Source organism: Podarcis filfolensis (assembly GCF_964270895.1).
Source record: "Podarcis filfolensis genome assembly, chromosome: 4".
Taxonomy (NCBI): domain Eukaryota; kingdom Metazoa; phylum Chordata; class Lepidosauria; order Squamata; family Lacertidae; genus Podarcis; species Podarcis filfolensis.
This window is the reverse complement of record NC_139607.1, coordinates 6,959,640-6,984,687: the sequence shown is the minus strand read 5'-3', so window position 1 is coordinate 6,984,687 and position 25,048 is coordinate 6,959,640. Positions and strand designations below refer to the sequence as shown.

At 41.5% G+C, this 25,048-nt stretch overlaps 1 protein-coding gene across 4 annotated transcripts in view; it reads right to left on the bottom strand.

The window, feature by feature from the left end:
• Positions 1–25,048, bottom strand: part of LOC310761237 (uncharacterized protein) — a 161,618-nt gene that overhangs the window by 48,307 nt on the left and 88,263 nt on the right. The window contains exons 4-5 of one of the 4 annotated variants that reach the window (XR_014547249.1): positions 20,731–21,106; positions 19,644–19,907 (exon numbers count right to left, since the gene is read on the bottom strand). The exons of 1 other annotated variant lie outside the window; for it this stretch is intronic. The gene's annotated coding sequence lies outside the window, so the exon portion shown is untranslated. Of the gene's footprint in view, positions 1–6,716; positions 6,832–19,643; positions 19,908–20,730; positions 21,107–22,006; positions 22,084–25,048 lie in introns of those variants that run through there. 2 more of the 4 variants (XR_014547248.1, XR_014547251.1) reach the window with 2 other exon arrangements.

Genomic DNA, 25,048 nt, shown 5'->3' with positions numbered 1-25,048 from the left:
ACAAAACTGTCCCTTCCTGTGTCTATTTTTCTCAGAATTTCCTTCCCTGAAAATTGTTTGCAGAAGTTGACATCACATATAATTTTGTTGGGTTGCTATAGCAATCGCGATGGGACCCAAAAGCATAAAGGATGCAGAATTAATCTGCTCATGTAGTTGAGCTTCATAGAGTGTGCCCCCTATGGAGAGAGCATAGTAATTATGCCTTGCTCACTAGGTTTTCCATTGCACCTTTCAAATTACAGGTGTCAACACTGATTCCTGCCCCCCCTCGGGTTGAAAATCTGGAAGAAATAACAATCGCCTTCATCCTTATGAGCGAAAGGAAAGTGGGTGTTTTACATTTACGATGCAACATAGACATCTCTTCTCTAATCATCGCAATCCCCCCTCCCTTTTTTTTTCTTGTTGCCTTTTGCATCCACCCTACCTTTACCTTACCTCCAATTCAAACTTGATTCCCCCTCCCATTAAATCCTCATAATAATCACATGAGATAAATTAGGCTGGGAAACAATGACTGGCTCAAGGTCTTCAAATCCAGATACCCCAAACTGAGCCCCCACCTCAGTATCACAAATCAATGCCATACAACTGTTAACAGTCATGGCTTTCCCCAAAGAATCCTGGGAACTGTAGTTTGTTATGGGTTTCAAGAGCTGTTATGGTATTCCTATTTCCCCCACAGAGCTACAATTCCCAGAGTTCCTTGGGGAGAGACATTGACTGTTAAACCACTCTAAGAACTGTAGCTTTGTGAGGAAAATTGGAGTCTCCTAACAATTCTCAACACCCTTAAGAAACAACCAATCTCAGAATTCTTCAGGAGAAGCCTTGACTCTTTCAAGTGGTATGGTGCAGGTCTGGCCTTAGTCGGGCATTCAAAAAACGGTAGTTTGTAGACCACAGTCAAAAGAAATGTGCATAATATTTCAGAGCAGGAGAAAAGTAGGGAGCCCAACACGTTCTATTTTTAAGTCCTATTTTCCTCTGCCATTCTAAAAAAGGTCTCTCTTAGCTTTAAGCAATGTTCCTTCTCAAGCAAAAACGAGTATTGGCTGTGATTATGCACACAGTACATACCTCTAGAAGCACGGCCTGTTGCTTGCCCACAGCACCTGGCAATGGGAGGCACACTGGTAAAGGCCTCCTGAAATGAAGAGGGCTTCATCCACTCCTTTGCTAGTGCCAACACTTGAAAAGGCCCTGTTGCACCATTCCTTCATCAGTCCCTGCTTTGACCTATCACCATCACCCCTTCATATTTTGCCCTGTTGCCTGGCAGGGCTGGCCTTGTATACTTCTGGAGTCCTCCAGCTCTCGTGGCTTGTAGCTGTGAATCTGTCTTATCGTTTTCTCAAAGCTATCTAAGCTAGTAGCCACCATCTGTCTTGAGGTAATGATTTCTCGAGTTAATTATAGCCCTCCTCAGGCATTGTCTTTAGGAGCAAAGAAAACGGGGAGGGATCAGTGGGGACAAGTGTGCTAGTTCTGCCCCAGGCAAAGCAGAGAGAGCCTTGTGTACTCATGATGGCACATTTTAGCACCTGGGGAAATCAGGGTTTAAAAACATGTGGGAAGCCTCCACCAGTTGGAGAGCCATGAGAATAGTGATGTTGGCTGGTGCGCACATCCCCAAAGCCCACCTCACATGGTTGCTTGGCTAGTAAGAATTGCATCTGAACTTACATGCTTTACATTGTCAGCTCAGCACCATTGTTTAAGCACCTAACCAGAGAACGGCTGGTTCATACATCCATGTACATCAGGCATTTTTAAAAGTATTTAATTTGTGCAGTATCTGTTTAGAATTCTAGCAGGGATTTCAAATAATGTAAAATCTAGATAAAGTTTGCCAGGTTCCTGTTCAGCAGAAACATGAGAGGAATTTTGAAGAAAGCCAAAAAGAGTTTTGATAACTGGAAATATATATAACTTTTTTGGGGGGTGCTTTACACCTATGGTTTGAATCTAGGTACAAATGAAGGCACATTTGTTACTTCAGTTCTGTGACATTTCCCCAAATTGAGGTTGGGATTGTTATTTTGTTGTTTAGTCATTTAGTCGTGTCCGACTCTTCGTGACCCCCTGGACCAGAGCACGCCAGGCACTCTTGTCTTCCACTGCCTCCCGCAGTTTGGTCAAACTCATGCTGGTAGCTTCAAGAACACTGTCCAACCATCTCGTCCTCTGTCATCCCCTTCTCCTTGTGCCCTCAATCTTTCCCAACATCAGGGTCTTTTCCAGGGAGTCTTCTCTTCTCACGAGGTGGCCAAAGTATTGGAGCCTCAGCTTCACGATCTGTCCTTCCAGTGAGCACTCAGGGCTGATTTCCTTCAGAATGGATACGTTTGATCTTCTTGCAGTCCATGGGACTCTCAAGAGTCTCCTCCAGCACCATAATTCAAAAGCATCAATTCTTCGGCGATCAGCCTTCTTTATGGTCCAGCTTTCACGTCCATACATCACTACTGGGAAAACCATAGCTTTAACTATACGGAGCTTTGTTGGCAAGGTGATGTCTCTGCTTTTTAAGATGCTGTCTAGGTTTGTCACTGGTTTTCTCTCCAGAAGCAGGCATCTTTTAATTTCGTGACTGCTGCCACCATCTGCAGTTATCATGGAGCCCAAGAAAGTAAAATCTCTCACTGCCTCCATTTCTTCCCCTTCTATTTGCCAGGAGGTGATGGGACCAGTGGCCATGATCTTAGTTTTTTTGATGTTGAGCTTCAGACTATATTTTGTGCTCTCCTCTTTCACCCTCATTAAAAGGTTCTTTAATTCCTCCTCACTTTCTGCCATCAAGGTTGTGTCATCTGCATATCTGAGGTTGTTAATATTTCTTCCAGCAATCTTCCAGCTTTTTTATTTATGTTATTTTACCTTGGGATTATTCTTTTTTCTTTCTTTCAAAGGTACACATTTCCATCCTTCATTCCCCAGGACTCAAGATTTCCAAAGAGAGATCCCATGCAGGAATTGACTAAACCCAGACTTTATTTGCTTTTGCAAAGCTGATAAATACATTATGTGTCAATTTCTCCCTTAATTTATTGATATCGAGATTAAATTTTTAAAGTGCCTTCTTACACTGCACTGATAAGGAGTATATGTTATTGTTGTTTTCACTATTTTTTGTATGTATTGGTATGCCAGAATGAGGGAAGCGAGGAGACAGAATCAAGGCAAGAGTGATTTTTGTCTGCTTTAGTTTTACTTTTTTGAGAGAAAGGACTATAGACTCACAATAGTTTGTGCAGGGTGGGGGTCTGGGGTTCTGTGAACGATGGCCAAAGCATTTGCTCAGAGGCAGAAGTGCATCATTATTTAGTGGTGAGGGGCTTTGCATATGCTCAAAAGTACTTTTATTGTGTATTTATGTACTGAGAAGATTTATATCCAGCCTCCTGGCTAGAAGAATTTAGAAAAAACATGAAGGTTTGTGTAAAAGAATAAAAGTGGGGGATAGGTTTGAATGGGAATGGCAGAACCTGCATTCATAGAGTTTCTGGAATGAGAATGAGAAGAGAAATGAAGAGTGGATTTTGAGTGAAGAGAAAACTGTGTGTGCTCTTGTTTGTAGTTAGTTGATAATGGAGGTGAGATCAGGCTTCATTCCAAGGTGCTGGAGCTCTTCGGTCTTTCTAGGAGGTAGGCCATCACTCAGTATGCTTGTTTCTTAATTCAAAGTACAGTGGTACCTTGGTTCTCAAACGCCTTGGTTCCCAAACGCCGAAAACCCAGAAGTAAGTGTTCCAAACGTTTTTAGGTTTCAAACATTTTTCAGAAGCCGAATGTCCGATGCAGTTGTCAACTATTTTTTCCGGGGCGCCTGCACTAATCAGAATCTGTGCCTTGGTTTTTGAACATTTCGGAAGTCAAACCGACTTCCAGAATGGATTAAGTTGGGCGCTTTTGTTTTTGCTATTTATTTTGCATTTTTCTTTCTGAGGCTTTTTCAGTTTGTTTGTTTTTGTGACTGTGTGGAACCCAGTTGATTGTGTGAATGCGGAAATGGATAAAAGCAATCCAAACAATGACTATCATCAGTGCAGGTAAGAAATTTTTAAATTTTTAATTTTTATCATCTACAATACTGTACTGTTTTATTTATTTTATAGTATAGTACATTGATTATTGCTTTCATTTTATGGATCAATGATCTTGTTAGATAGTCAAATTAATGCTAAATTGCTGTTTTAGGGCTTGTTTTGAAAAATCTGGAATGAATTAATTCATTTTGTATTACTTTTTTTGGAAAGCACGCCTTGGTTTTGGAACACTTTGGTTTTGGAACGGACTTCCGGAACGGATTAAGTTTGAGAACCAAGGTGTCACTGTATATGGGGAGGGAAGGGAATGCAATTGCTCCAAGGTGAGGAGAACACACTCTGCATATGCTCTGGGGCTGTCTTATTATTTAACTTTTATTTCCATTTAAAATTTTATTTCCATTTCAGAATTCTCTGCAGTGAATTTACTGACTGGCCTTGGACCAATTACTCATTGGCATGCCTCAGCATTCTTCAGATTTAAAATGGGACAGATTATCATCTAAAAAATGATGCAGTTCATCTATGTTTTTAACAGGTATTGACTTGTTGTGTAGCCTGTGGCTTCCCTTAAAGCTTGAGCCATCTGGGGCCATCTGCTTACATACACTTTTTGGTTTCTGCAGTTTCTTCTTGCGGCACATTTGAGTCTCATTCTTTTCCGTTGTTTCTGCTTGAATTTGGGGCATCTTTCCTAAGCAATTTCAGCGTGACTGTGTTTCTGTCAAACATCTGTGGATGTGTCGAACCGTCGTTTTAGGAACCCAGCAGCAGCTACCTCTAAAGTGACTCAGCCACTTCCATTTGCATTTTACATTTTCTGAGAGGTAACTCAAGCCAGCCAAGACAAGGGGATTAGTTTTGAATTTTTCACCCCTCCTAGACTATGTAACTCATGAAAGGGAACAGAGAGAGGAAAACACACATATGAACTTTCTTGTGTTTGCTTGGATTAAATTAAACAACAGGGGGGAATGAAAATGCTAATGAAATAGGCTGCTGGGCTCTGATAAGTGACTCTGAGAAACTTCAAATGTTTCCATTAGAGTAAATCACTCTATTTTACACCATTGACACATGTTATCTATTCAGCCAGTGCAACACGGTGCCCTTTTGTTCTGTGCCATGTTGTGGCGGCCTGCAAAAACCACAAGTCATTGTTTCTGCTAAAACAATGAAGCTCACAAGCTAGAAGTGGCATGAATGCCTAATCTCCTGACAACGCAGAGAGACTTGTGTGTATCCTGCACTGCACTGCAGTGTGCATGCAAGGAAGGGGATGTGGGAATTGCAAGCCCAACAGCAAATGAAGCTGTGACCTGCAAGCTATGACTCCTCAGCACCCCCACCACCAACACACACACACACACACACACACACACACACACCCTAATTGGAGATTAGCAATTAGTGTCTGGAAATGATCGACACAAAACTGGAGGGAAATAAAGTGACACGAAAGGACAATGAAATAATACTTTAATTGGGAAGAGCAGGCGGGAAATGCCTATAGAGGATTGTTGCGTGTCTTTCTTTCTTTCTCTCTCTCTTGTTACATTGCAAGGCCACTGTTTCATATAATGTAAGCACAAGATTGCAAAATTGCAATGCAATGTAGGCAGATGAAAAGGTCTACAGCAGCATGTATTATGTATCCAATATGTGTTTTTATACTGCCCTTCAATTATTATCCTTGGGGGGAATTTACAAAAAAGGATAGCATTTTTAAATATATGTACAAAAAAGCTGTAGTAAGCCAGAAGCAACAAAAATCATAGAAGCAGCAGAAAATAGGCATTAGACATGAAAACTGCATCTAAAAGCTTGGGAAAGTCATTGCATGGTTCTGAAAAGACAGTAAGGGGGTCCCCTCTGTGAACATTGTTCTGCAGCAAGGTTGCCTTCGCTTCGAAGGTCCTTTCTCTTCTAGTCTGCCACCCATCTCACTTTAGATGGAAGGCTGTAGGATCTGCCCCCTGTGTCTCTCCCTACAGTCATTCTCTCCAAAACCCCTTTTCCAGATGGGCTCGCTGCTGATATTGGAGCTGTAGGAAGAGAAACGTCAGGAGACATTTTACAGGTGGACAAGCCCCGGGGCTAGGGAAACCAAGCAGGTCTATGTCTAGTCCGTGCCAGGATAGGATGCTTCCCAGGAACCACATGTATGGCATCTTGGGTTTCACACTGGAAAAAGATGGGATACGCAAGTAAGTGGATAAAATTAAATCAAATTGGCACCCCATGAAGCTGAGAGAGGCGGCATCTCCCAAGGGGCATCACCCCCATTGGCTCACCCAGCTTCGCTACTGGTTTCCCCGGCCTCTAGGGACAGAGATAGCAAAACTTTGCAGAATACCTTCCCTCTTGTCTAGTAAGGCAGAGAGGGAGCTCTCCCATCAGCACCAACTAGCAGGCTAAATGGTCAGGGATGATGGGTGTTGTGGGTGCAGACATGTAGACAACACCAGGTTCCCGATTCCTGTTCTGTGTGGTTGTGATAAAACTGGGTTTGGGTTGTGGCCTTGTGCAGCATCTGATGAAAGGAACAGGGACACTGCTGGTAGTGAGCAGTATCGGTTTTTGATGTTGTTGAGGTGTTTGGCTGCCAGGGGACTACAACACAGAGCTGAGGAATTCAGTACAGCTGCAACACAATGCAGAAACCTGATGAGTTTCAATTTGCTCTTCATTGCTGCGTTGGGAAAGATGTTCTTCGTTTCCTTTGATTCTTCATTCTCTTCTCCCAGGGCAGCCGAAGAGCACCATGGTGATTCTCCCACTGAAATGAAGCAGTACTTGTGCATGAGAACTTCCCAGTCTTTTGTCCCTTAAAACATTTATCAGTGTTGGGATAGTTCCATTAAATCTCATCAACTTAAGGCTACAATAAAAACACTTATTTAAGAATGTCATTGATTTCAGAAAAACTTACTTATGAGGTGGTAGGTTCAGTCTTGGAGCCTTAGCGTGATTGAGACTGACTGAGTGAAACTGAGTGTGTAATTAAATTTATTCAGGCAATGAAACAGAGACACGCTGGGATGGGGGGGCAGTTCTTGGGAGTATTATACTGGGTAGGGGTCAGTCAGACAAATCTCTTCCTGCTTATTTAAGGATTTGGGTTGTCTGTAATAATGTGATAATCAGCAATGTTGTATATGTAAAAATATATATGTAAAAAAATGGATGTCACTACTGGTGGTACTCCATAGCAGTGAGTACAACCCCTCTGCCAAAAAACAAACCCTATAAATTATTATTTATTATTTATTAAATTTCTATATCAGAGGGCAGTTTACACTATAAAAACACAAAAGTACACAACATTTTATTAGCTATGCTGTTACCTATTTTACTTATTGGTTGGTTTTGTGTGGTTTTTTTACAAAAAGTCTCAAAGCAACTCACATGGTATAAATTATAATACAATTCTACCGTAAAAGCAGTAAGAGCAAACCAAAGCAATCACCACTAATAAGAAAATATTTCCTCCTGTCTCTTTCCCCCCACCTAAGCCACAATATAATTGTGGTTTCGAATAAACCCATGCTCTGAAAGAACTGACCATCTTCATTTTGTGTTCCAACTTCCTTTTTACAAGTCCCCTCTTTTTTGTTGTTATTTTTAGAAGTTTCCCTTTTAAAATTAATCATGACTGTGTTCAACTTTCTTGGCAATTTCCCACTTACATATAGACTAAATTTGATTTTACTGTTGTAACTGTGTCAAATCTGTTCCAACAACATTTGTGCCTCAAACCAGGTTCTGGGTACCATTTTGGATGAAGAACAAAGTCACCTCCATCTGGTTCATTCCATGACCAACTGTTCTATATCACAACCGTTTAGGGTATCTAGAAATTGCCCATTACCAACATCACCCATTACTGAGCTCACTGGGGAGTATTATTGGGCTGGATCTTTATCTTCTCCAACCCACTGGCCAACTTTGACATGCAGGTGGGGCCAGTCACATGTCAACCATTGACATCATGAGGAAATCATGTGACTAATTGGTGGGTAGTGTCATCCATGTGCCAAAGTTAAACTAAGTGGGGAAGGGGTCTGCTTCACCAGTTCATTCCCTGAAAGCAATGCACCAGGATTGAACCATGCCCACCCCCACCTATCAGCTAATATCATACAGCCAAGTCAGCTGATTGACAGGTGGGCACAATTTGGGGGGGAAGGGCCTTCTTGGGCTAAGACAGGTGGAGGACCTCAACCCCTGCATTACCACAATGCTCTCTCTCCTTGGATAGTTCCCTGATTTCATTCTTCATTTCAACACTATCGCCTAGCTCAGGTTCAAGGGGGCAATAATACATAATGCTCTTTGTCGTAAACTACTTTTAGGGCCTGATATTCCCACCCAGAGCAGTTCTGTGACGTTCTGCTAAGAATTCCAGTTTGACTATTCCCTGAGAGATGGTCCTGTCCTTCCTGTATAGTTTGAACCCAGAGATAACTGTATCCCACTTGTTTTCCCTATTCCATCAGGTTTCTGTTATACACACACACACACACACACACACACACACACACACACACAGTGGTACCTCGGGTTAGACGCTTCAGGTTACAGACACTTCAGTTACAGACTCCGCTAACCCAGAAATAGTACCTCGGGTTAAGAACTTTGCTTCAGGATGAGAACAGAAATCATGCGGTGGCAGTGCAGTGGCAGCGGGAGGCCCTATTAGCTAAAGTGGTACCTCAGGTTAAGAACAGTTTCAGGTTAAGAACGGACCTCCAGAATGAATTAAGTTCTTAACCAGAGGTACCACTGTACACACACCCCATGTAAAAATGTTCATTTTATATTTGTCCCCCATGCCCACCATTTTTAAGAGGCATTCTCCCCCCCCCAGCAAATGTCTAGTGCTCCATTTTGAAAAGTTAGTTTTTCTATAGTGATTTAACAATCGTCCCCCCTTTGCAGGGGGTTGTAGCTCTGGGCCAGGGATAGGACTCTCCCCACAACTCTCGGCACCCATAACTAACTATGCCTTCTGGGGAAGTAATGACTGTTTAAAGTGATATCATAGGGCTTTAAATGTGTAGTGTGGATATGGCCAGCACACCAAATCAGGGAACACACAGGTAACGTGTGTATGATTTGATGATGATTTCATTTCCTGGAGCGAGGCTCCAAATATCAAATGAAACCTCAATGCCAAATTTTAAGTCTGGAGAAGAAAAATGAAAGAAAGTGGCCTGGCTGAAAATGAATACAAGAAGCAGATAATTTCAAGCAAACAAAATATTTGGTGTTAGGAAAAGACAGGTGTTAGCTTTTCACCTTCTGGCAAGTGATTTGTTCCTGCTTCTCTTGGCCTACCTCCTGTTATTTTACCTTGTTCTTATTTGATCAACCGAACTTTGTTTCATATTCTGCTTATATATTTTAATATAGGGCTTTGGGGGCCTTCAGGCTGATAAGTGGAAAAAAGTAAATATTTTGCTTTCCTTGTTTTAATTAACCTTTGTATGAGAAGAACAACAAATATGATTAAGATATTAACTCACAAAAGTCAAAAGAAAAGCGGATGGAATTAATGGGACTATATCATTGTGTTCTCCATGAAGACCCAACACAGTGCTGCTTGTACAACAAGGGCAAACAGTTGGGAAATCTTGGCAGCGGCTTCTCCCACAGAAGTCTAGACTTATCTAGAAGGCAATATAAGGCATTTTTAAAAAATGAAATAAGTACTGACAATGGCTGTGGTTGAGCAGATGTTGTGGTGGTGACTGTTAGCAGTCTGTAGTTGAACAGGGCAACTTTTAATAATTATACAGTTGAAGATTTCTAACTTTCCAAATGGAGACCTGTGAAATATCATTAAATGGAGGGCAGGGTGACTTTCAAAGCTAGTCTTTAGACAAGCTGTGAGGGCACTCTGCTGTTGGAGATGTGAGAATGAGGTGTCAAAGTTAAATACTAAACACAAAGATTTGCAGGGGAATCAGAAAATACAACGAAGAAAAAAAGGCCTGTGAGGAATTGCTCAACAGAGGGGCTGTTTCTGAGGTTTGCCATCTTCTGCATCAACTGGTTCCTGACTCCATTTGTAGGTCATTTTTGCCACTTCCACTCAAGGAAAGAGTTGACATTCTGGACTATTGAATCAATTGCCTTTCTGAATCCAAAAGAGCTGCTGTCTTTGGCAACCAAAACCTTTGGCAGAACAGGGATGTGATGTTGTCATACTTTGGGGGGGGGGGGGCTAAAATTAAGGTGTATAGCTGACTTACTGCTATTATGTGAATATGTTTAACATTTTCATGTTAAGTATGGGAAATATATAAATGGCACTGAGGCAGCAGCAAATGAGGAAAGGCAGTTGGAATATCTGAGAATTGTGAGGAAGGCCTCTTTGTTCCACCCAGTCCACCCGGTATGGCGACAGCAGCAGCTGTCCCCAGTGGGGATGTCCTGGACTATATGAGACACAGCCCTGTGTCTGATTGGGGTTTCCTTGTTTTGGTGCTATCCCTGGGGAAGCTTTCATTTTACTGCTGAATCGGAGCAAGCAGCAAATGGGTTTTTCATGGATTACCATTTTGCTCCAATTCGGCGGTATAAGACGGGTTTCCCTGGGGAAAGTGCCAGGACAAAACAAAAAGCTAAAAGCCCAAACCATTTGCTTGGACATGGGGCTTTAAAGCACAGACCTGTGCATGAGGGATCTGGATAAGCCCTGGCAAAACCTGCTTCAAGAGCCAGGCCATTCAGTTGCAGGACGGCATAGAGAGCCAGTGTGGTGTAGTGGTTAAGAGCGGTAGTCTCGTAATCTGGGGAACTGGGTTCGCGTTTCCGCTCCTCCACATGCAGCTGCTGGGTGACCTTGGGCCAGTCACACTTCTCTGAAGTCTCTCAGCCCCACTCACCTCACAGTGTTTGTTGTGGGGGAGGAAGGGAAAGGAGAATGTTAGCCGCTTTGAGACTCCTGAAGGGGAGTGAAAGGCGGGATATCAAATCCCAACTCTTCTCTTCTTCTTCATTTGTTCGAACATCAGAGAGCAAGGGGAGGGGGGCTTATATACAGCTCTGCCCACCTCTTGTGACTGTTGTATCACAAATTTATTGTGTTTTAAATATATTGTGAGCCACCCTGAGAACATTGATTAGTAGGCAGGGTAGAAATAATCTTGAATATTTTACTGGTAAAATTAGCTAAAATGTATAGGAAAAAAGAAAGAAAATGTTGGAAATGTAAAAAGGCAGATGGGGACTATTTCCATATGTGGTGGACCTGCCATAAGGTAAAAAAAAAATTGGGAATCAATTTATAATGAACTCAAAAAAATATTTAGATATACTTTCCCCAAAAGACCGGAAGCGTGTCTATTAGGCTTAATAGGAACAGAAATTAAAATAGATCAAAATTTGTTCATGTATGCTACAGCTGCCGCAAGGACCCTTCTGGCCCAAAGATGGAAAGTACAAAATATACCAACTATTCAGGAGTGGCAGGCGAAGTTGACAGAATATGCAGAACTTGCCAAACTGTCAGGGAGGATCCGGGACCAGGGAGATCAAAGATACCAAAATAAGTGGAGTAAATTTATTGAACATTTAAAGAAGAATTGTAAAGAGGTCAAGACACTAGCAGGATTGACATAATACCTCCAATGTAGAATAGTACTAATATGAGAATGATGTGCGTGATGGAAAGAGGATAAATATACCAGTTGTGGGGAGGGAGGGGGGTCGCGACTCGGCAGAGTCAAAGGGAATGTATGGTGATATTACAATTTGTTGGAAAAGAATATGTAAGTAACTATGCAACTTTTAAAGGAAATCTGAAGGCAGCCCTGTATAGGGAAGTTTTTAATGTTTGATCTTTTATTATGTTTCTATATATGCTGGAAGCAATTACCTGGGGCAATCCAGTCAGATGGGTGGGGTACAAATAATAAAATTAGTAGTACTAGTAGTAGTAATAGTATTTCGTTTTGAGGATTAAAAGTTGGCTTTAAATAGTATTGCTTTGCCCAGTTTGATTTCTTTGTTAAATTTCCTTCCTTTTCACTTTATAAGAAAATAGATCTACAGTTAAAAGCAGCAATGCAAGGAGTACTTGATCAAGCACTCCAACTTTCCCAACAGACATCTGTCAATCCTGTTACCCTCTAAGCTACCAACCAAAAATATTTCTACACAATGTTTCATGACTGGCTGGTTCTCTTCTATGTGCACTTTTTTCCTGCTAAAAGACACAGTAAAGAGAATAAAGTCTCTGATTCTTTGATGCCCTTGTTTTTTCAGTATCTCAGCAAGCGCAATGTTCTATAATTGCTTGAAGCACCTGTTACAGGTAAAGTTCCTGCGTATTACCCCATTGCCTTGCCATTTACAGTTTTACAGGTATCAGCATACTTTTTGGTAGTTAACTCCGCTGCAAGTGTAGGAAGAATCTGCCCATGACCCAATAATTAAATGCAGCCAACTTTATTTGACTTTGCTGATGTTACCATGCCTATTTTTTCCAATAGTCACGTTATACTGTTTAAAAAAAAACTGTACAGAAAATGCAATCTCTTCATGAACTGCTGATATACTTCACTAACACAAGATTACATTTGCTGCAGCTACAGCCCTGGCATTAATAAGAAAAATATACTTGTGTCTAGAGAGGGAGGTAGGGGTGGGTGGGAACCAACATTTTAAAGTCACTCAATGTCATTTGCATACAGAATTGGGATCTTCTGAATTTTAAACATGTTTAAGTCAAGAGAATGATATTAATTTGACTTATTCAATGTGGAAAATAATAGAAAGCATTTACCATGAATGTGACACATATCCAGGTTTCTGGGAAGAATTGTTGTGAAAACTATGACCATTAAAGGCAAGACTCCATGCATTAACATCCACACCACCAAATAATGTAAATAGTGCATGATTAAAGGGGCAGATAAAACAGTGGGAACTCATCCTGACCATTAAAAATTGAGGCTTCATTCTTCTCTCAAAAAAAAGTTTTTGTTTTGCTTCTTAAATCACCACACCCAAATTCTGTTTCCAAAAGTATTGACATCACAAAGCTATGCAGTTTTAAAATGTATTTTTTTAATCCAGATCACACATACTAGATATGTGACTATGTATGTGTTTGTGTGTGTTGAGGAACCTGGAAATGGTACGAAATTGAGATTTCTTTATTTCAGTCAGTTGTATTTACTAATATAAGCATCTGTTAGTTCTTGGCTTCCGTCAACAGATACTCATTCTGGAATCGCCCCCTCTGCCTGCAGCCAGGTGCTGTTCCACTGCAGGCCTATTTTACACACCCAAGGTGCCTGGAGCTGGATCATATTCAAGGTCCTGCTAGCCTACACTAGAGAATCGCTCTTAAAAGGAAAGAATGGGATTACATAAGCATAACTTCAAAAACACAATTGGGGGCAGATACATTATTCTCATTAGCATACTTCAATTCTAGAGCCGGGAGGCGGAGAGATAACTCACATGGGATTTTGTATGTTATGCTTTGTGTTCCCTTAATATGCACTTACTACTTATTGTCTCTGCCATAGCACTGAGGTCAGTGAAATATGAAAAGCATAGTTAAAGGTAAATCCTTTTTTGTTTGGTCTCTCTGGATTACACAACCAGCAGACAGACCACTTTTCAATCTATTTGCTTTCTCATTAAGACTCAAATCTATAATTGGAAACTTGTTCCTGGAGAAAGATCAAACAACTGTTCTGCATTTTGGATGCAACTGAGCCAGGTCCACATAAACACACACAGAGAGAACTGAGTGATAGATTTGCATGTGTGGAGAGAGAAATAAAAATAATTTAAGATAGACATAAGGGGGATGTGGCTCATAAAGTATATAGTTAATTGCCTGAAGGACTCTCCTTCAGTTACACATAAGAGAAAGAAATGTTTTCCCAACGAAATGCAGATATGAGCTCATTAAAAAAAAAAAGTTGGTAATGCAATCATCCTTTTGTTCATTTCATTGTTTGGGATTATAGTAGAGTAGATGACTGCAACGTGCTCTGTGTGGGGCTTCCCTTGTGCCTGATTTGGGAAATGTAGTTTGTGCAGAATGCTGCAGCATGGTTGCTAACATGATATCCTGTCCGGACATCACACTTCTGCTCATAGATCTGCACTGGTTGCCCATTTGCTACTGGCCCACATTCAAGGTCAACCCCTCAACAGTTGCTTGCCTCGATCTGCAGAACTGGTACTGTAACAGAAGCCAGGCAATATTTGTTCCACACTTGTAATCCATTGTTCTATTGGCGTGAGAGCAACTACAGTTTGAAACTTTCATATAGCCACTGCCCATTCCTCCACTCTCATTATGCCAACTTCTGCCCCACCCCACTCACCACCTTAAACAGATGAAGGCAGAAACGGCAGGTCCATCCCAGCCCTTTTATTCTGCCTTCGTCTTTCTCTGTCTGCGTCCCTCAACTTCTTCCTTTCCACACGGGTCGTGGAAGCTGAGGGAACCCAATCACTCTGTGCCCTGTGCCCACGCCTGTGTGTGAGAGAGGAGGGGAGAAAGAGATGACAACGACCCTGTTATGGCTTTCTAAACCACAGGGCCAAACACACATTTATTTTACTTGGTGTCTCATCAGTTGATTATTCAGATTTGGATCTGAAAAGGTGAACTGCCTCCTTTGGAAGACATTGAGTTTGAAGGGATACCTGTGAGATGAAATCTCTGGACATCATGTTTGATTTGTGTAAGCTGTCACTTGAAAATAGGAGTCATTAAATAAACAGCATGCTTCCATGAACTCATCACAGCTCTCTTCTTTTACTTCTCTACACATGGAGAGAAAAAATGTGCTCACCCAGCCCCACCATTTTGTCCTCCACCAGCCCCAGCCAAGCTTTCCACATGTTGAAGAAAGTTCTGGAGGAGGAAGCCTGTTGAGGTTGCCACATTATATCTGTCCTAAGGTATGGCTGCCATCCATCCAGAATTTCTGGACATATCCAGGATTCATCCATCAAAAATAGTGTCGGGGCAGAGTTTTCAAAATCCAGTTAAAATATCTGGGAAAACCTGGGTGCATTCTTTTTTTGATGAATTTCCTAAAATATAGCTTTAAATTTTGATATTTTTTTTGGAGATTTTGCCAAAAGAGCTCAACAACGTTTGTTGTTTTTTGGATTTTCACTTTTTGAAATATGGCAAGCCCTATCTAAGGTCATCTGGAGGCCTAAACATCTGAAATTATGACACTCCACCCCATTATCAGAAGACTCAAAGCATGCATTTGTGCCTTGGTACCATCAGTCAAAGTCTTCATCAATCACACATTAATATGCAGATTTTAATTAGGTTTTAATTCAAGATGTTCATTGTAATAATATTTTAAAAAGACAGTGCTTTGGGGAATGACAATGATGTTTACCTCTTAAGTCAGGTAATGGTTTTTAGATGATTTTATAAGAAGGATATTATTTGTCTGTGTTATTTAATCAAGAGGAACAGTTGTGCTCATTAAATATGCTAAAAGTATCATTTACATGATGGGCTGTTATATGGTGGATGAGAAGGAGGAAAATGTGACACAAGACTATGTCAGTTTTTAAGATCAAGTTGGATAGGGATTATTGCAAACTATTATCCCTGTGAAAGTTCTTACTCTCACAAAAGTGCTTGGAGGAAAATTACTACTACTACTACTATTAATTATTATTATTTGGACATTCTTCAGCCATGGCTCTCAGAAAACAAAACATAAAGACGCAATATAAATTAACCAACAGCTGATTACTAACAAAGCACTGTTGCAGCAAAATGAAAACGGTGTAAATAAGGAGATATGAGGTCTTTTCATCAGACTACTTGGAAATGTGGGCACTGTGTGTAGCAGATAATTGTACCTCACCCAAGAATGGCATGAGTCTACCATGAAAAATGGCACCTCCTGGTCTCATTTCCTCCTAACCATGAGAATGAGAAGGATGCTCCACAAGTATTAGGACAAACAAAGATAAGCCACTTTGAGGGTTGTTGGATTTTTTTACAGTCAACCTGTATATAAATTTAATGAAATAAATAAAATTAATGCAAATGCAACATTGACTAAATTGTGACCATTTTTGCAAAACTGACTAGGTAGACGGCTTGTGAGCATTTTACCTTATGTTGTAAGGGTTCCAATTTAAGGGGGGGGGAATCATTTTTCATACTTACCTTTGTACTTTTAATTTTGTCTTTTAAAAAAATTATTTGTATATCAGAATTTGAATTTGCCACCCTAGACAGAGTTCTCAGAACAAAACAAAATAAAAATGAGGTGTATTGAGGTACAATGTCTTATTACAACATTGTTCTGCATGAGAAGTTATAGAGGGAGGGTCATAAAATGAAACTTCATACCTAGCACTATAGATTAATGATGGTTTAACACCATGCTTTTCTGGAATGGGTTTCTTTTTAATTTTATCCTTTGTTGTTACCTTAGCTGAAATGCCTCATATTAGAAGTGATAACTTTATATGGGTTCTTTTCAGCACCTAACATAAAAGTTGATTTTAAGTCTGCATTTATGAGTCTCATTTTTGTATCACTTGGTACATTTCAGTGTTGCAAAAATGCTATCCAAGCTTAGCAAAAATTTCCTTTTGGGAAATGTTTTTTTTTCTAGAATTTACATTTCCTCACCTTTAATGTGTGTGCATATATATATATATATAGAGAGAGAGAGAACCCAATTAGAAATCACAAAATGCAATATACGAAGTCAATATGCAGACTAAGTATATTTAAAATAGAAATGACCATTTTGTCAGTTGCTTACCTAAACATGAAAGTTGCAGTAGTAGATCTAACAAGAGCTTTCATTGGCCTTGTGTGTATCATAATCTTGGACCTGCATAACAGTTTGATCTTCTTGCAGTCCATGGGACTCTCAAGAGTCTCCTCCAGCACCATAATTCAAAAGCATCAATTCTTTGGCGATCAGCCTCCTTTGGAGCTGAACCATAAAGTAGGCTGATCGTTGAAGAATTGATGCTTTTGAATTATGGTGCTGGAGGAGACTCTTGAGAGTCCCATGGACTGCAAGAAGATCCAACCTCTCCATTCTGAAGGAAATCAGCCCTGAGTGCTCACTGGAAGGACAGATCCTGAAGCTGAGGCTCCAATACTTTGGCCACCTCATGAGAAGAGAAGACTCCCTGGAAAAGACCCTGATGTTGGGAAAGATTGAGGCCACAAGGAGAAGGGGATGACAAAGGACGAGATGGTTGGACAGTGTTCTCGAAGCTACTAATGTGAGTTTGTTTGTTTTTTTAAAAAAATAATATTTATTAATTTTAAAGATTACAGAAAAGGGGAAAAAAAGAAAAAGACAAAAAAGGAAGAACAAAGGAGAAAAGAAACAATACAATACAATATATGAACAATACAAAACACAACCTAAACCCATTAAACTAAACACAATAAACTAAACTAAACAAAACCCTAACCCACCCTAACCCTAAACAAAACAAAACAAAAACCATTTAAAAACATACATCACACCTTTTCTATATCTATCTTTCATTCCCTTATTTCCTCGACCTCCTCTCACCTCCCTTTTTGTATTCCACTTCTGTTAATTGTTTCAGCAAATCCTTTCCTTCTTTCTCTATTTTCTATCATAATATAGATATCTTAACATATTTTTACCCTTATTTTCCATTAAAGATAAAATACTTATATATGCTTTACTCCTTATAACATTTCTTCTAAGACCATAAAGATTCATTCCACTGTTTTTCTATCACTCATTAATTTTACAATATTTCTATATATAAACTTTAAATTTTCCAATCTTCTTCCACCATCTCCTCTCCCTGGTTTCGGGTTCTGCCAGTCCTTTCCCTCAATTCCCTATAGTCCATCAACCTGGCGATCTTATATCCGAGGCTCTTAACTCTCTTCCAAGTCCCTTCTGCAGGTCTTCTTCATATTCTTTAATGCTAAAGAGCAGGTCTCAGGAAGACTCCAACCCAACAATACTTTTATTCCTTCTGGACAGGTCAGCCAAATTTCCATAGTTGAAGCTAAGATCCAGAAAGTGTTTCAGGACATGTTTCAGGATTCCTCCAAATCCAAAGTCCCCCAGAACTTCAGTCTCCTCCAAACCCAAGTCCATGTCCCAGAAGTCAGTTGATCCCTGCATAGAGGGATCTTTCCAACTTTCCTTCTTCAGTCCAGGCCGGGATCTGATTCTCAAAATCTGACTTTTCCTAGATTCAATCATAAAAGGCCTCAACCTATAGTCCTCAATTTGCTTCTGTAAAGCTAAGGATCCCTCTTGTATTACTTTAGATTCAACAACCACAGCTTTCTCCTTCTCCTCCACAGTTTGTCCTGCCAAAGTGGATTCCTGTACCAAGTCCTGAATTATTTCTGTGTTGGTGCTCACTTTTTGTTTCAAATTATTCACTTTTTGTCCCAAGCTATCAATTTTAATAGTCATATCATCCGTCTTGTTGTGAAGCTGTTCCAGCGAATAGCTTATCTTGCATAATACGGTCACTATGGCTTCTGTCAACATTCTTAAATGGTCCAAGGTCAATTCCCTGTTCTCACAATTTCTTATCTTGCAGCTGGAGATTCCCTAGTTCCACTCCTGTAACAATTTCAAAAGCTCCCTCTAGAGGGAAACAGTCTCCACTTGTATCAATCCTTTCAAAAACAACTCAAGCAATAAAGATAGTTTCAATTTTCAGTTACTTTTCCTCCTTTTTAAATGCAGAAAAGGACAATGGAAACAGTATACTTCTCTTATTTAATTAGCTGTCAAATACGTTCTGTTCTGTTCACAGTCAAACTCTCCCAAAACGTCACTTTTTCTAGCAGCCCTTTTCCAGGTTCAGAGCGGTGGTAATTTGATTTTTCACTCTCTCCTGCAGGCTCACTAGGTTCAAAATTCCCCCCCTCTTCTCCTGCTTCCAAGGGGGATTTGGTGTTTTTATCCGATGGAAATTTAATCCTTTACCAAAGATTTTCCATGACTTTAGCTTGTGACGTCTTTGCTTCAAAATATTTACAAAAGAGGAAGGCAGACTTCCTGTTTAAAACCTTCCCGTTTCTATGCCAAATTAAGATATTTGAAGATCCAATTTTCCGTTCTACTCACGGGTAGTTGTTTAAAGTCCAATTGTCCACAGGAAAAGGTCAGCACTCTCCGGCAACAGCAATGCGGCTTCACTCCGTGAAAAAAGCAGTCAATTCGAAGCACCGCGCCACTCACCCCACGTCGCTCCGGATCCCCAAAACAGGGTTTCCCCGCGAGTAGGGGAGGCGCAAAAGGTGCCAGCCGAATCCCAAGTTCACAAGCTTCTCCCACTTGTGATTTCAGTGGGTCTCCGCCTTCGCCGTGGCAGTCAGACCCTGGTTTTCACGGAGCTAGTTCCTCCCGATCGGAGGAGCTCTGCCATTGCCGGAGGCACCAACCCGGAAGTGCTACTAATGTGAGTTTGACCAAACTGCGGGAGGCAGTGGAAGGCAGGAGTGCCTGGCGTATTCTGGTTCATGGGGTCATGAAGAGTCGGACACGGCTAAACAACTAAACAACAACAACAATGCATGTTTAATAACGAAGTTGTGTCATCAGTTTTTCAGCAATATTGCATGTCCCGATAAAGCTGTTAGCAAAATTTTCACCACAGTGGATAAGATCTGGGAGGTCTGTGACCAATTTCTGCCAAAAGCAAAACCTAGAGGTAACCGTGGAAGCTCCCTTCTTAGAAAACATACATTCAAGGGATTTCAAAGGAAATAAAAATACAGATAGCAACTTCTGGAGGTTGGGATTTTCCACACCCCTAATCCTGGTGACAAGGGGGTCCTTTCTGGTTCAATGGGTCCTAACAAAGAATGAAAGGAGCTGTCAGATTTGGTTCTCTGTTTCTCATTTTTCCAATTTTTAATTCAGTACTCCACATTCATTTCCTGGTGAACACTGGTCAGCATGTTGTATGCATTTCTTCTAAAGAACACATTTTTGTATGCAGTTTTTGACTATTTTCGCTATTATAATCATTTTTATGCACCTCCCTCATGTATTTATTTATGTAAACATTGGTTGGAGAACTGCATCACAAAATTTAGATAAGTGCGAATTTCAAAGGATCGCTGTGTTTCAGTTCCCACATCGTTTGGAAAGTGCAGATTTGATAAATGTGGCTTTAAGTGAAAACTGCTTCTAATTTCTCCCCCATCTTTACATCCTAACCAAGCATGAATACTTAAGAGAAGGGGGTTATGGATTATATATATATATATATATATATATATATATATATATATATATAATCTCTCTCTCACACACCTTTAATATTACATTGCAGAAATTGCATAACACAATGTTTGATTGAGCACAAACCTCCCTCGTTCTGTTTTTCATTACATGAGGGCCATTCTAAAAATACCTACTCGGTTCCATGGATATTCATTTTGCATTAACATTAACAGCAAGGGAGCACACATTAATCCAACCCAGAGAAAATAAAACTTAATTACTACACAATTAAAAAAGAAACACAAAATAACTGTGCTCATTATTTTAATTCCTCTGAATTTATTTAAGATCAAAATAAAAACACTGTCTGCTAATCAATCTGTCAAGGAGCCAAGGCAACAGAGAAAATATACGAGTCAGTGAGGAAATGGAATTAAATGCTTACTTACCATCTGGCTTAGTGAACCCCGGCTGGGCACTCTGATACACAAAACCAGCACTTGTCTCTCCCCCCCTTCTGTCTCATGGCAGCAATTGCTTGCTGTTTTCCCCCGGCACAAAACCATCTCTGATCTGACATCATGCCTCAGGTGTACAGGCTGCTGGTGGGTTCTCCCTGAAGCTCAGCACTGGCACTCCACAGGGATGCATGCTAAGTCCATACCTGTTGTATACATATGATTGCATTTCATCTGACCCTTCTACTGCAATTATTACGTTTGCTGATAACACCACCATAATGGGTATAATTACAGGCGGAGATGAATCTGTGTACAGGGGGAGGTTCAAAAGGTATCCACATGGTGCTCAGAGAACAATCTGCACCTAAACATTGGCAAGACAAAGGAGATGGTGTTGGACTTTCGGAGGAAGAGAGGGGAGCTAGCCCCGTTGTATATCGGGTGGGCTGTGTGGAGACAGTCTCTTCCTTTAAATTCCTGGGAGTCCATCTTAGTGAAGACCTTACTTGGAAGGTCAATACAGCCCAGGTGGTTAGGAAGGCCCAACAGAGACTTCATTTCCTTAGGGTCTTGTGAAAGAACAATGTTAGACAGCAACTGATGATTTCCTTCTATTGGTCCACGATAGAAAGTGTTCTCTCATACTGTATTACGGTGTGGTACACTGGTTTGACAGCCATGGACAGAAAGTCCCTACAGAGGGTGGTGAAGACAGCACACGATATCATGGGCTCTCCCCTGAGTCCGCTAGATGTTATCGCAGGAGACCGTTGCCTCAGAAGAGCGAGGAACATTCTCAGGGATGACTCACACCCTGGCAGCACCTTTTTAATCCGGGCAGGAGATATAGAAACATGATAAGCCGCACCAACAGGTTAAAGAACAGTTTCTACCTGTGGGCCGTGAGGCTGCTGAATGGAAGACAGCAACATCGCAGCTGACGTTTGGGGTTAGTGGTTGTACGACAGCACACAGAGTGTAACAAGGACTGAGAGATTGTGGGGGGGAGGGGGCTCGTTTAATCTCACTGTAAACAAGTGGTACAGTGACAATAAAGTATTTCTATTTCTCCTCTTCATCCCTGTTGGAGAAGCAGAACTTCCTTCAATGGAAAAATTAAGCAGTCAATAATCAGTTTCATATGTTACCCATTATTTCAAAGGACTATTTTAATTTAATTTTATTTATCTTTAGAGCTCTGAATAGCCAGGAACTGGGATACTTCAAGAAAGGCCTCCTCACACATACCTCCTCCCATATCCAATAGTAAAGGCTGGGAGTCATCATGTTTCTGGTCAACTTCTGAAACCTCACCAGGCATTATACCAGACCAGGTGTTATCTGAAATCATTTATGTGGGATGGAGTTCCATATACTAGACCCGCACCCAGTGTCCTGGTGGATGCAATCACCTCTCACAAATTTCCCCACCTCCACTCCACCACAGTCTTCCCGTGTTAAGTGGGAAGGGCAGAAAAAAAGATGGTATGTTCAGTGGAATGTGCATACCATCATCACCATTATTGGGGTTCTGCACAACTGGGAATTCCTGAGTGCAGGAAGACTTCTAATCCCTTTCATCTGAATGTGCTTACACCACCGCCTTCAGATTTTCGCACTTAACACAAGGAAATCACTTGCAGGGGTGTGGATCGGAAGCATCCTCTGCTACCATTTGTTGGGATTTACGATGCTCTGGGGTCACCTGGAGGCCTCCTCAGTCTCCCTGACCTTTCCTAGTGTCCTCCCTGTAAGCACAACTCTGGAATGGCACGTCCCTTCATTCCACTGTGCCCTTCAGCAACATAAACCAGCTAATCACACTAATCTGGCATAGCACAGCAAGAAGAATGAACAATCCGTAAATCTAAACTACGTATTTATTTACACTATATACAGACACAGAATCATGGCTCTCTCTCATTCAGCTCCAAGAGAGAACAGCAACAGAACAGAGCAAAAAACAAAGAAGATGGAAGTGACGCATAATTCCTTCCGTTCCCACGCTTCCAAAGAATGGAATGTCAACACACAGAGCATGTGATCTAGTAGTCACACACACTCTGCAGCACGGGAGAGAATGAAAATCCTGACAGTTTCTGTGTGTGGCCCCCATTGCCCTTTAACCACATTTGGAGTGAATGCCTGAAAAGGGTGATCTACCTTTCGATTTGGGGTGCAATCCTACCCCCTCCTGCCAGTGGGGCTTTGCACTGTGGCCATAGTGGAAGGAGAAGAGGGCAGGCTTGATGCTGTCATGCGACAGCAGTGAGACCAGCTTGGGAAACAGCAAACTCTGGGCCGGCTCAGCCCCAGACCTTCCCACCCGCAGAACGACTCATTTCAGCTCTTTCCATTGCCTGTAGCTGGAGGGAATCCTACAAGCAGGCCTGGGGGGCCTGTCCTTCTATACATCTGGCAGCCAGTGGGAGGCTAGCTTAGTCTGGAGAACTTGGCAGCAGGACACCATCACTCATTCCAAAACCCCTCTCAACCCAGCATAAGCCGGGTGGGACTGCTTGCTTAATCACTTGACAGTAAACCTTATGACTTCATATGATGAACCTATGGCAAATCTTCAACTATGGTCAAAACAAAAAAAAAAATTTCCTTCCAGTAGCACCTTAAAGACCAACTAAGTTAGTTCTTGGTATGAGCTTTCGTGTGCATGCACACTTCTTCAGATACTTCTTCAACTATGGGTAAGCACTCACAGTAGGTTGCAGGCAGAAAGATTCCTGGATTTCCTGTTTGATTAAATTCTATTCTATTAGTGTAAATATGGTTGTTCCATGTTAAATAGCTTGGCAGTGAAAACCCATTTTCCTACATGGGGTATGCCTTTGGAAGCTTCCTTCTAGATTAGCAACCTTCCCATGGGACCTTCATTCACAAAAAAAGAGAAGGAGGGTCAGAAGTCCACTTGACTGCCTCCTCTAACTGATGTTCTAGCTTGATGTTCCATTCCACTTAAAGACCACACCTGCAAGCAGGCAGGACTTAGAGACACTCACTCATATGCCAGGCTCTCTACGTGGATAGGTAGGGCCTCAGGAGAGATGTACTCGGTGAGCTCACAAAGGCTTACTCACTGACATCAGGGTCTGGCCTCCCTAGCAGGGAGCAGCACCAGATTTAGAGTGGTTCCCTGAGCCGAGAGGGCACAATATTATACTTGAGAAGATTCATTTTGGGGCACCAATGTTTGGCCGCGCACAAGGTGGCATATTGTGAAAGATTACTAAAGTCTGCCTGTGCAGGGAGGGAGCAGCCTGGACTTCAATCAGCGTGGTTATAAAGCCTGTGCTACTGACCAACCTCTCTTGGCCTGGATAGCACAGCTAGCTCAGGGAGGGAGCCCCAACCTCCCAATATTTGGGGAGGGCAAATAGGGACACACAGCCTCTCACCATCCCACTGCCCCCGCCACACACCTGCTCTTGCCCACCACTCCCTGCTTTCTTGTTCTACCTTCCGACATTCGCTTGCCATGGCCTCCCCCGAGTCAGGTGCAACCCTGCTGACTTGTGTCAGGGTGCCAGTCTTAAATGGGACATTCCTGGATCCAAGCAGGGATTGGCTTCTGTGATCCAGGATGTCCCACTTATAAGGGGACAGTTGTGGGGTATGGGAGCCAGCCAGCCTGGCCTTAGAGACCACTTACAGAGAGGGCCTACTATGATGTCAATTTCAAAGGAATCTTGTGGTGAGAAATCCTCTATTCGGCAGTATTCCACCTGCTCTTGCAAGTTTTGGCAAGTTGAAAGGGGATTAAGGGCCATGAGGAGATGTGATTTGGCAAAGCCAATAGAGGGAAAGCAGTAAATCTTTTGAAAAATGAAAGTAATTGTGATATATTCCTCATCATGATGAACAGTGGAGAGTTTTCATAATTACTAGTTCTCGTCTGGTGCTTCCCAGACAAAACAGGTTTGCTCATTAAAATAAATTAAGTTCGTGAAATCAACTTCCCAGTGGATCATAACCACGACCCTGCCCAGAGATCTTTCCATTTGAGTTATAGCACTATATGTGCAGAACATATGTTTTAGAACATGTCGAGGCATTGGGGGCCTGTTCCGTTTTTGTTATGTTCTTGCAACAGCATTAATTAGTTCATTTTTAAAAAGAAAAAGAAGCCCCCCCCCCAAATTACAGAAGTTTAAGTGGTGCTATAGTGAAATCTGGCATGAGACAATTGAGACTGTTGTATATGAACAAATGAAAGAGGACTCTATTGTACAGTGGTACCTCTGGTTAAGAACTTAATTCGTTCCGGAGGTCCGTTCTTAACCTGAAACCGTTC